Source organism: Saccopteryx bilineata, chromosome 5, assembly GCF_036850765.1.
Source record: "Saccopteryx bilineata isolate mSacBil1 chromosome 5, mSacBil1_pri_phased_curated, whole genome shotgun sequence".
Lineage (NCBI taxonomy): Eukaryota > Metazoa > Chordata > Mammalia > Chiroptera > Emballonuridae > Saccopteryx > Saccopteryx bilineata.
Genome location: NC_089494.1, coordinates 147,876,829 through 147,889,992, shown reverse-complemented (window position 1 = coordinate 147,889,992; position 13,164 = coordinate 147,876,829). Strand labels below are relative to the sequence as shown.

Genomic DNA, 13,164 nt, shown 5'->3' with positions numbered 1-13,164 from the left:
TAATCTTTGCCTATTCTTTATTAGGCAAATAATATTTAATTATCATGTTTATCCTTTTTATTGACATTTAAGAGTTTTTCAGATATTTGTCAAATATTTTGCTACATATTTTAAAATTATATCTTTTCGTTTGTCATTTGTCTTATACTTTGTTAATATTTAGCACAGATAAGTTTTCAGGTAAAATGGTATAAAACTATGACCCTTTATGGAACTTGTCTGTAGTATCATATTTGAGAAGTCCTTCCTAATTCCAAAAGGATATAATCATTAATCTGCATATCTAACAGTTTTCAGGGTTTAGATGTTTTATTTCAACTTTAATATCATCAATCTATCTGAATTTTATTTTGATGTTAGCTTTAATTTAGGCTTTATCCAGTGTTTACAGTCCCATTTACTAAGCAATCATTCCTTTCCCCACTGACTTTAAATACTGTTTTCATTGTAATCTTTCACAAATACTTGGATCTGTTTCAAGACATTGTGTTTTGTTCTGGTGATCTACCCAACCCTTCTGTCACCAGCACCATACTATTTCCATCACTACATCTTTATTTTAATATCAGTTAGGGTTAGGTGGAGGAAAGGATGAATAGATAGAGCACAGAGGACATGTAGGGCAGTGAAACTACTCTGTATCATACTATACTGGGGGATATGTCCTAATACATTTGTCCAAACCCATAGAATGTACAACACCAAAAGTGAACCCTAATGTCAACTATAGATATTAACATGTCCTGTATTAAAACATATGTGCCATATGGTGAGGGATGTTAATAGCTGGGGCAGCTATGCATGTGTTGGGACAAGGGTTGCATAGGAAATTTTTGTACCTTCTCATGAATTTTGCTGTGAATCTGAAACTCTAAGTCTATTTTTAAAATATACATTCAAGGAGGAATATAAAAAGATAAATAGAAAAGTAGACTACATTGCAATTTAGTAACTATTGTGATGCAAGTAGGTTGAATCAGAGTGTTTCTCAAACTCTATGAAGAACCAATTTTTTAAAAAAAATGAGAACAATTTACATATCTGTTAAGACTACCAACTTCTTTATTACCCCCATCTTTGAAAACTTATTTATAAACTGTCAGGTACTCTGTGCCCATTAGTTGTTATTTGCCACAAATATGTAATGGATGCCTCGTTAAAATGAAGATACTTATTGACACTGCCTACCTTCTGCTCTGGAGAATAATGATATTGTAGTTAAAAACGCTGTGCTGTTCCATTAAGAGATTGTTATCTTACAAGAATAGGCTAAAGTACATTTCAAACAATAGCTCTGATCACAAAATAATCTTAATAGCTCACTAAAAATTCACCAAGTAAAATCAAAGCTTGGCATTTGCAAGAGATAGATCTCTTAACCGAGTACTTTTGTTGTTTCTACCATTTTTTCTTTGAAGAAGTAGTTTTAAATCTCTTCACATTTTATAAGTATATGAGGACTGCAGAAAGCCTCCTTTGTTATATAAATAATGAGAAGTTAATGAGGTTCACTCACTAACTAAATGCCTGGTTATTGCATTTGAGGTTGATACACTCCTCAAAATTAACAAAATTAGTACATGTCACATATGTTAAGTCTGAATGAGGTAAGGGTCTGATATCTGGTGGTTTAAACAGTCTTTCAGTACAAGTACTAAAATTCAGTGCATTTGTTCAAATCATATTCCTCACTAAGTGAAGGCCACAATAGTAAAATAAAACCACAGTGGAAATATGAATAAATAAGGATCTAGGAGACTTGAGTCCTAGTAACATTGTGGCACTAATTGGATAGATAACTTTGACCATTTGCCTTAATTTTCCTGAGTCTCATTTTGCTTATGTGCTATGTCAGAGGACAGACACTTAATTACTAAGACTCCTTTCAGCTTTCAAAAACAAATAAAATGAACAAATTTACTAACTGATTTGTTCAATGATTTATTCATTAATAATTAATTTATCTATTTACTTTTTCAAAAGACATTTACTGTGAGTTAAAATATAGAGCAAGCATCCTGAATAACCAACTGAAGACTAGATGAAGAGAAGTCTTATAACCAAGGATTAACTGAAAAAGCCACATCGAGACTGGTAGGAAGGGTATGGACATGAAAAGTGCTGGCCCCACTGCCACAGGCAGTAGCTGAGCACCCAGAGAGATATCTCCACTACATGGGCCTCAACCTGATGCCAGGCTCATTGGTCCAGAGCATGAGAGCTGGCAAGAGGCACACATAGAAACTCAGATTCTGTCCCCCAAGGAGAAATAAGAGTCTGCAAGAGATACAGACACACTCTTAAAGGGCCAACATACAAAATCTTGTTTCCAGCCACCAACCCTGGGATCCAGTGGGGGTGGGTGGAGGGATGAAGTGGACTAGAGTCATATGAGAAAGACTAGGGTTTGTGGCTCTAGGTAGAGAGAACTGAAGAGTCCCTGCACTGAGTCATTCTCCCACAGCACAGATGCCATTGTTATTGAGTGGAATAGTCCCCTCTGTATGGCATCAGCCTGGAGGAAAGCATTAGCCCCTCCCTCTGGACTTCCTCTTGCCCCACCCTGCAAAGTTTGCATCCTGTCGAGGAGTAAGTTGCTTGTGCCAATATGTAGACATCTAGGCAAATTCAGAGTGTGTCAGTGACAGAGTAGTATGGCTTTTGGATGGGGGCCATTACCCTGCTTTCCCATGAACCTGACTAGTGCCTCTCCCTCATGGGAGATCTGCTAGCCCCACTCTCCTGGCTCCCAGAAGTCCCACCCACCCAAATTCTGGTGGCTCCAACCTCCTAAAGTCTGGGAAGAAGCTGGAACAGAATGAGATATGTGGGTCTGGAGTGGGGGACACTCCCCCACACTTTATCCCAGCCCTAACCAGCACCACTCTCTCACAGAAGATCCACTAGCCCCATCCTCCCAGTTCCCAGCAGATCCAAATTGCTGAGATTAGGATCCTGGCAGAATCTAGGGCAGACTGAGTTGTATGGCTCTAGAACAGGGGTCATTTAATCTCACACACCTGACTGGTACAGAGTCCTCCCTTTACACGGCCAAATCTTGGTCTACTTGGGCCTGATAAACTCTGCTAACCTCCCTCAGAACCCACTACACCACAAATATGTACAAGTACCCAGCAGGTGGTAGCTAGACTTGGTATACCCTGGGACTTTTGCTGAGTGGCTTCAGAACAAATACTGGTACCAAGTTTAAACCTATATCAATATGGTGAACACCTTTTGCCCCTACCCAGTGACTCACTGAGAACCTATCTCATCCAACCCAAGTACAGCCAGAGGCTCTTTCAGTGAATAAACCTAAAAGGCAGCTGGCAGGTGGAGGCAGGCAAAAGCAGATCTCAGGGTGCCTTGGGACTTTTGTGAAACTGCCCCTAAGACCAGTGCTGGTACAAGCCAGCTTTGGTGCACATCTTCATCCTTCTGGTGCATGCCCAGGTACAGCAGAAGTAGCCACAAACTGTGGATTGCTTTGTAGATCCAAACAGGTTTCCCAGGGCTAATTACAGACAATATCTCACATTAGCCTGTACCAGAGTCCCGTGTAAAAGGCCTGGAACCAGCACATCATGTGGCCAGCTTCAGACAACACCAGAGCAGGATCCAGTGAGCTTCACAAGCAGCATATCCAAAAGATCATCTCAACAGGAACCAGACCCTGCTGAGTCAAATTCTGTTTCATGTAATTAGCATCTGCACTGCAGCTTGTACACTATGATTGGAGTTAATCCTCATAGTCAGCAAACCTGAGGATCGATACCACACAGGAATGGGCCAATAGTGCTCAAGACTCAATTACAACAAGAGGGCCAACATAACCCACACAGGAGTCATTTCTGGATCACCCAGATCATTGATCAAGGAGACAGCACCACTGGGTCCCACAGGATACCAACTATCTAAGGCCAACCTACCCAGACTGGAAGTCATAGGAGAGCTACCTAATACATAGAAACAAGTACAAAGAGGAAGCCAAAATGGGGAGCACAGAAGAAATCACCAGAAAAAGAGCTAAATGAAATGGAGACAAGCAATTTATCAGATATAGAGTTTAAAAAATGGTTATAAGAATGCTCAAGGAACTTAGAACTAAAACAGCATGAAAAAGGACATAAAACTCTAAAAGAGAATTCGTCAGAAATGAATAATACAATATATGAAATGAAGAATACAGTAAAATGAATAGTTTGATGAAGCAAAAAACTGAATCAGTGATTTGGAAGACAAGGTAGCAGAAAACATTTAATCAGAGCAGCAAAAAGAAAAAAAATTAATGAGGATAGTTTAAGGAACCTTTGTGATAACACAAAGCATAACAACATCTGCATCATTTGGGTACCAGAAGGAGGAGACAGAAAGGAATCAAGAAACTTTTGAAGAAGTAATGACTAAAAACTTTGCTAACCTGATGAAAAAAAAAGAGACACAAGCCCAGGAAGTGCACAGAGTCCCAATAAAGATGACCTCAAAGAGGCCAATGTCAAGACACATAATAATTAAAATGGCAAAGGTTCAAGACAGAGACTCAGAAGCTGCAAGAAAAAGACAGTTAGATAACTATAAGGGTGCTCTCATAAGACTGACAGCTGATTTCTCAACAGGCCAGAAGGGATTAGCATGAAATATTCAAAGTGATGAACTGCAAGGACCTACAACTAAGACTACTTTATCCAGCAAGACTATCATTTAAAATCAAAGAGAAATAAAGAGCTTCGCAGACAAGAAAAAGCTATAGGAGTTTGTTACCACCATATCAATATTATAATAAATGTTAAAGGGTCTTCTTTAAGAAGAAAAAGAGGAAAGAAAAAAAAAACCCAGAGGATAATAGTTAAAAGAATAAAATGTCAATAAATACATATCTATCAATACTCACTTTAAATGTAAGTGGCTTAAATGCTGCAATCAAAAGACATAAGATAGATGAATGGATAAAAAAAATAAGACGCATGTTTATCCTATCTATAAGAGACACATATCAGAACAAAAGATACACAGAGACTAAAAGTTAAGGGATAAAAAAATATGTCATGCAAATGGAAATTTTAAAAAGTTGGAGTAACAATACTTATATCTGACAAAAATAGACTTTGAATCATATTTATAGTAAGAGACAAAGAAGGACGCTATATAATGATAAAGGGGAGACGCCAACAACAGGATATACCCTTGTAAACATTTATGCACCTAACAGAGGAACATCTAAATGTATATCTAAAAGCAAATCTTGATGGACATAAAGGGAGAGATTGACATCAATGCAGTCATTGTAGAGGATTTTCACACTCCATTGACATCACTGGGTAGATATTTCAGACAGAAAATCAATAAGGAAACAGTGGCCTTAAATGACACACTCGAACAGATTTATTTGATATTCAGAGCATTTCACTCAAAGCAACAGAATATTCATTCTTTTCAAGTGCACATGGAACTTTTTCTAGGATAGACCACATGTTAAGACACAAAACAAGTCTCAACAAATTTAAGAAGATAGAAATTATATCAAGCATCTTCTCTGATCATAGTGGTATCAAAGTAGAAATCAATCACAAGAAATTAACTGAAAAACACACAGATATATGGATGCTAAATAACATTTTACTAAACAATGAATGTGTTAACAATGAGATCAAGGAAAAAGTCAAAGATACCTTGAAAAAAAATGAACATGAGAACACAATAATCCAAAATCTATGGGACACAGTGAATGCAGTCCTAAGAAGGAAAAGAAGTAAATTCATAATGTTACAGGTCTACCTCAAAAAATAAGAAAAATCTTGGCCCTGGCTGGTTGGCTCAGCGGTAGAGCGTTGGCATAGCGTGCGGAGGACCCAGGTTCGATTCCTGGCCAGGGCACACAGGAGAAGCTCCCATTTGCCTCTCCACCCCTCCGCCGCGCCTTCCTCTCTCTCTCTCTTCCCCTCCCACAGCCAAGGCTCCATTGGAGCAAAGATGGCCCGGGCGCTGGGGATGGCTCTGTGGCCTCTGCCCCAGGCGCTAGAGTGGCTCTGGTCGCAACATGGCGACGCCCAGGATGGGCAGAGCATCGCCCCCTGGTGGGCAGAGCGTTGCCCCATGGTGGGCGTGCTGGGTGGATCCCGGTCAGGCGCATGCGGGAGTCTGTCTGACTGTCTCTCTGTTTCCAGCTTCAGGAAAATGCAAAAAAAAAATTATAATAATAATAAAAAAAATAAGAAAAATCTCAAACAATCTAATTTTATACATTAAGGAACTAAAAAAAGAATAACAAAGTCTAAGATGAGTAGAAAATATTAATTAATAAAGATCAGAGCAGAAATAAACAAAACAAAATCTAAAAAAATACAAAAGATCAATAAAATCAAGAATGGGATCTTTGCAAAGATAAATAAGATTAAAATACATTTAAGCCACAGAAATCTTGAGAAACAAAAACAGAGTTGGAGGAATCATGCTCCCTGATATCAAACTATACTACAAGATCAATAATCAAAACAGCATGGTATTGCCATAAAAACAGACATAGATCAATGAAACAGAATAGAGAGCCCAGAAATAAATTTATACTTTTATGGTCAATTAATAATTGACAAAAGAGAAAAATCATATAATGAAGTAAAGATAGTCTATTCAATAAATGGTGTAGGGAAAATTGGATGGATACATGCAAAAAAATGAAACTAGACTACCTTCTTACAACATATACAAGAAAAAACTCAAGATGGATTAAAGACTTAAATGTTAGACTAGAAACCATAAAAATCCCAGAAGAAAACCTAGGCAGTAAAATCTCAACATTTCTTGCAGCAATATTTTTTCTGATATATCTCATGAAGCAAGGGAAGCCAAAGAAAAAATTAACAAATGGAATTACATCAAACTAAAACATTTTTGCACAGCAGAGGAGACAATCAACAAAATTAAAAGGCAACCCACTTAGTGAGAGAAAATATTCATTAATGATACATCTGTTAAGAGGGTAATATCCAAAATTTATACAGAACTTATTGAACTCAACACTAAACAAAACAAACAATTAATTTTAAAAATGGGCAAAGGGCCTAAATAGACACTTCTTCAAAGAAGATATGCAGATGGCCTATAGACCTAGGAAAAAATGCTCAACATCACTAATCATCAGAAAAATTCAAATTAAAACCATAATGAGATACCACCTCACACCTGACAGGATAGTTATAATCCACAAATCAACCAACAACAAGTGTTGGCAGAGAGGTAGAGAAAAGGGAGCCCTCATGCCGTGCTGGTGGGGATGCACATTGGCGCAGCCACTGCGGAAAGCAGTAAGAAGTTACCTCAAAAAATTAAAAATGGAACTACCCTGTGACCCAGTGACTTTACTTTGGGAATATATCTGAAGAAGTCTGAAACACTAATTCAAAAGAATATATGCACTGCTATGTTCATTGCAGTGTAATTTACAATACTGAGACTTGGAAGCAGCTCAACTGCCCATCAGTAGATGAGTGGATGGAAAAGCTCTGGTAAATTTACATAATAGAATACTGCTCAGCTTTAAAAAAGGAGAAAATCTTACCTTTTGGGACAGCATGGATGAACCTAGAGAGTATTATACTAAATAAAATAAGCCAGTCAGGGAAAGGCAAGTACCATATGATTTCACTTATATGTGGAATCTAATGAACAATATAAACTAACAAACAAAATAGAAACAGACTCATAGATACACAGAACAGATTGACAGCTGTCAAAGGAGAGGGTGGTTGGGGGACTTAGTGATAAAAGTAAAGGGATTAAGCAAAAAACAAAAAAAGCATAGACACAGACAAGTTTGGTGATTAGCAGAAGGAAATGGTGTGAGAAGAGGTAAAAGACAGGAAAAGGTGGATAATGGTGATGAAAGGAGACTTTACTTGAGGTGATGAACACACAGTGCAATATATAGATGATGTGTTAAAGAATCAAGCACCTGAATTCATATAATTTTATTAACCAATATCACCCCAATAAAATCAGAAATAAATAAATAAAACAAAGACACTTTTTGTGAGCATTTTCTGTGTCGCTTACTGTGCTACTCATATCCCCAAATGAGAAGAGAATATGGAAAAGAGAGAGACACATTCCTTCATGTCAACTTTCCTAGTCCCTCCTCATTGTGGAACTAGAATTCATTAATTGTGCACAAGTGATGACAGCAAGGAATGGATAAGGGAAATTCTCTTGGCATAATATTTGATATATTCATTCAAAACTAGGTTTCTCAGCCTCAGCACTATTGACATATTTGCTGCAGTGGGCTGTCCTGTGCATTGTAGTTAGTTTGGCAGTATTCCTGACCACAACCAACTACATGCTAGTGGCACCCTCTCTCCCCATTTGTGACAACCACAAATGCCTCCAGACTTTGCCAAATGACTGAGAAGCAAGTGTGAGGTACCATGCTAGGTGCTGAGCAATAAAGATGAAAAGACATAGGCCTGGCCTTGTGCACATAGGGTTGACTCTAGTGCTCTGCTTCTTAAACTTTGTGGGGCAGCAAGTCAAAAGGAGGGTCTGTTAAAACTCAGATTGCTGACTACAGCATAGACAATATGGTCAATAATATAGTAACAACTACATATGGTGTCAGATGGGTACTAGACTTAACAAGGTGATCACCTTGTATAAGGTATAGAAATGTCTAATCACTATGTTGTAAAACTGAAAATAATATTATATGTCAACTGTAATTGAAAAATAAAAATAAATAAATAAAAACTCAGATTGCTGAGCCCTGCGCCTTAGTTTTCTAACTCAGTAGGTCTGGGTAGGATGAGAGGATTTGCCTTTCTAGAGAGTTCCCAGCTGATCCTGTTGCTGCTGGTCCTCCAAGAGCTGAGCTACTGGGTTCCCATCCTGTGTGGTGGTAATGTCCACTACATGTGGCCAAGAATACAGGTGTTCTCTTCTTACACAGTAAAACCAATGTTCCCTGAGAATCATAGTAATTTGTAATTTTTAAATTGAGAAATTAGATCCAAAATGGGCTATTAAACCCACAATAAAACTAAACTGTCTTAGGAAGAAAAACAGAGACTCTCATAAGCTGAAACAGTGATTTTCGACCTTTTCCACCTAATGGAACGCATAAACTAATTACTAAAATTCTGCAGCACATACAAAATATATTTTTGGCCAATCTGACAAAAAAAAATGTATAATTTTGATTTATTCACATCACCAGATAGCTGTTGTTGTGTTGGCTGATGTCATTTTTATATCTGGGAAATCTAAGGGAAAAGAGATCAATGCCTCTGACTAAATAATCAAATATTACATGTTTGTTTTCCATATATTTGAAAGAGAAAGAAAGAGAGGGGAAGGAGAGAGAGAGAGAAGCCTCAACTTGATGTTTCACTTAGTTGTTCCATTTAGTTGTGTACATGGGAGTAAATCCCACAGCCTCTGGAGCTCCAGGTTGACATTTTATCTGCTGAGCCACCTGGGCAAGGCCCTGTGTGTTTTAAAAACCCTTGCAGGACATCAGTGTGTCACTGCAGCACACTAGTTGAAAATTGCTGAGTTAGGAGGATGGCAAATGGTTGTCAGTTTTATAAATTCATTCTGAATTAACAGGTTAATAGTTAATGGACCAATCTAGCAACCTAAATAGTATCTAATCTCACAGTTCCCATGGATTCTAAGTTTCAGTTACAAACAAACAAGCTTTTACAATTCACTCATTTCTTTTTATTTTATTTCAAAATTAAATTTAATGGGGTGACATTAGTCAATCAGAGTTCATAGGTTTCATGTGAACATCTCTACATCATTTGAAGTGTTGATTATGTTGTATGCCCATCACCCAAAGTCAAATCATTTTCTGTCACCATATATTTGTCCACTCACTTCTAAATTGGGGCTATTCCTATATACAAGAGATATGGGCCACTCACTTTGACTTCAGGCACACATCCACCTTAGATTGTTGAACCCTCACTCTGCCTCTTTCTTTTCCTTCTCCTGGACTTCATTCTTGGTCACCCTGTCCCCTCATCTACAGCACTCTTCATGTGACAGGCAGTACCCAGACCAGCACTGCCTGTCATGGCAAGCACAGGGAAGATTCTGTGTATATTATTATGCACAAAACTATTAGTTCATCTATGGGCTGAACATTTCTATTTCCGCTTGCTGTGGTGATACTACTAAATACTGTATTTTCTTTGAAAAGTGTCACACACCCTTAGGAGGAAGTGGGGTATGGTGTTAGAACGGCTCTGGGAGCACAGGAGTGTTTTGTTACTGGTGTACCCAGGAGTGACAAGCCATTTTGCCATTTCTTGTTTTCTCTGACTCTAATATGAAGTCCACCCATGTTAAAAGAACGTGTCACTTTATTCACAGGATAAGAGGGCAAGAAGGTGGGCTGCAGGCTCTCAAACCCTCTTTCCATGATCCCCTCTAGACAAGACTGGTCAACCCCATTCTGAGACCCCAGGTTTATTGAGAGCAGGGACCATGCCATGTTTTTGTATACAGCACAGTGCTTTGCACATAGTAGGCAGGTTAGAAATGTTTATTGGGCAATGCTAAAAAAATAGGTGTGCGTGTTGCTTCATTCATATAGCCATTACTTTTTGTGTAGGCCACATCAAATAATCCAGTGAGCAAGTTACCATCATCAGTAGCTAATTTTCATTATGGAAAATTTCTAAGTATACTTTGGAAAAGTCCTAAGTGATAATAACAGCTACCTTTTCACCAAACACTATAGTAAGCATTTCTCATGAATTAATTCATTTAATTTTCATGACAACTCTATGAAGTGGGTCTATTATTTTCCCCAGGTTGCAGGTACAGAGAGATTAGGTCACTTGTCTAAAACTATGCATTTGTTAAAGCTGGCTTTTCTACCATAGTAGTCTCACTTATAGGCCTGTGAGCTCATTCACGTGTCCTCTGACTCTGGGTCCGAGGCCCCTTTGCACACTGCCATGTAAGGGACAGAGGACGATGGACCATGTGCCCAGGTTTGTCAGCTTCACCTCAGTCAAGGTGCCCTGTGACCAGAGCACCCTGGGCCCTGGCTCTGATTTGATGTCCCTGGTTCATGTGGTGTGCTTCTTATGCTTCTTACTAAGCACACAGCCAGCAGGAAAAAGAATTCTTCCTCTGGTATATTAGAAGGATTACAATACATATGATGTCTGATTAGGCCTACTGGAATGATAAGATGGTAGAGTCACAGAGAAAAGTCTTTTTTCCCCCGATTTGACTGAGAGGTAACTGCCAATTGAAAACTTAGTAAATTCCTGGAGTACAGTGTGATGACTTGACATACACGTGCATTATGAGATAATAACAACCAGCCTAATAACATGTCTCTCACCACATGTCGTTACTTTTCCTTTTCCTTTTTTTGTCATTTAACAATAAATTGTGACATAATGAACAGAGCTAGAAATTAAATTTGCTTCCTATACGAGGCAACATCTTTGAACTCAGTAAGTGATTATCCTGACTACAGTTAGAAAATGATCCTAAGAAATTGATTTGCTCCGACTTTATATGAAGCAGTTAGTTTTATTCTAGAGTCTGGCCACAGAAATCCTTGCTGACACCAATCAGCCATGAATGGAGAGAGCAGTCAGGTGAGATGGCACCACTGGTGACATCCTGGGAAAAATACCAAGGTCAGCAGTGTGGACCTCACTTTCAAATGAGAGCTTACATTATTCCACGAAAATTCACCTGTTTATATTACCCACTTTATACTCTTCAGATTACAGCCATGGACTAGAAAGATAGATGATTAATCCATGTGATGCTCCAAAGAGAAGCATCAACTTAGTACCTTAGGTAACTAAGCAAGTAGTAAGCACAGGGGCTGCTGAGAAAGCCTGTGCCCGGGGTTGTAACAGGTCCTTTCTAGGTAGGGCCTGGTAGAGCAGATGGAAATAACCTATGGGGACATCTCCGTGCTTTCACTTTCTCCCTGACCTAACCTTACAGGCATTTCTAACAAGAGATTGACTAGTTTGGGTGGGACTCAGCAACCAAGGCCGGGATCCAGCTTCTGCCTTTCCTAGCTATAAGGCATTCAGTAAGCTTCTTACCCCCTCAAGCCTCAGGTGTCTTATCTGTGAGATGGAGTCAGTTATACCTATCTCTCAGTTTGGGTGAGAAAAGCTAATACTTTAAGCTTGCTAAAGCTCTTTGCAAAGTTTTGTGAATTATAGGGGACCCAATAAATAATGCCTTTGGGCTATGCTTCTGCTTAAAACAAATGGAGAGACAGATCAGGAGTCAGGGAGATGGAGAAAAAGATGTCAACCTGATGAGTAATAAAGTCTAGATTGGTGGATATGACCAAAATATTTAAGCAAATAGGTTGGTCATTGAATACAGTGTCTTAGGCAGTGCTGGACAGTGGCCAGGAATAAGGTGGGTCGGCCCCACCATGCTTTTGGCATGGCAGAGGAGAGTGAAAAAACATACTCTGAAAGTCAGCAGATTCCCCCAAAAGAGAGAAAGGGGTGGCTGGGCAGGCACACTCTATTGTTCTAACACTCATCCATCGGATAAATCGCTCCTCTTCTGGTAGGGATCAGGAAAGAATGTCTGAATGAGACTGCACATAAGTGAGGTCCTTGTAAACTGAGCAAGACTGCAGGATGGCAGTTGTGAACAGGTGGAGATGGACAGAGCATCCGCAATAGAAGGAACAGTGTAAAAACAGAGCCACTGAGATGGAGAGTCGGGGGTATTCATAATCAGAGAAGTTGAGATAGGCTAAGAATCAGTAGTGCTGTGTGGAGAGGCAAGTTGAAGCCAACATAAGAAGGTTTTGAAATAACAGGTTGAAAAGTCAAGATTTAATTCAGCGAGGACAGGAACAGCTTTCCTGAGTATTTGTATACTTTGATCAGAGCTCTGCTTAAGTGGGACCATTATCATATCACATTAAAGTTAATGTCAGAATATTAATAATGGAATCCCAGGTGCTTTATTTTCTATATTTCAATATTTGTTTTACTTCTACAGTGTCATTTGGATAGGGAAGGAGAGTGTTTTATTAGTTGACTCAGGCTGCCATAACAGAATACCACAGACTGATGCTAAAAAATAGGCTTAAACAACAGAAATTTATTTTCTAACTGCTCCGGAAGCTGAGAAGTCCAAGATCAAGGTGCCCACACA

General features: G+C 38.8%; 1 protein-coding gene across 4 annotated transcripts in view; it reads left to right on the top strand.

Annotated features, from left to right (window-relative positions):
* The window catches only part of PRKCQ (protein kinase C theta), a 167,455-nt gene that overhangs the window by 44,880 nt on the left and 109,411 nt on the right, over positions 1-13,164 (top strand). The window lies entirely within an intron of this gene.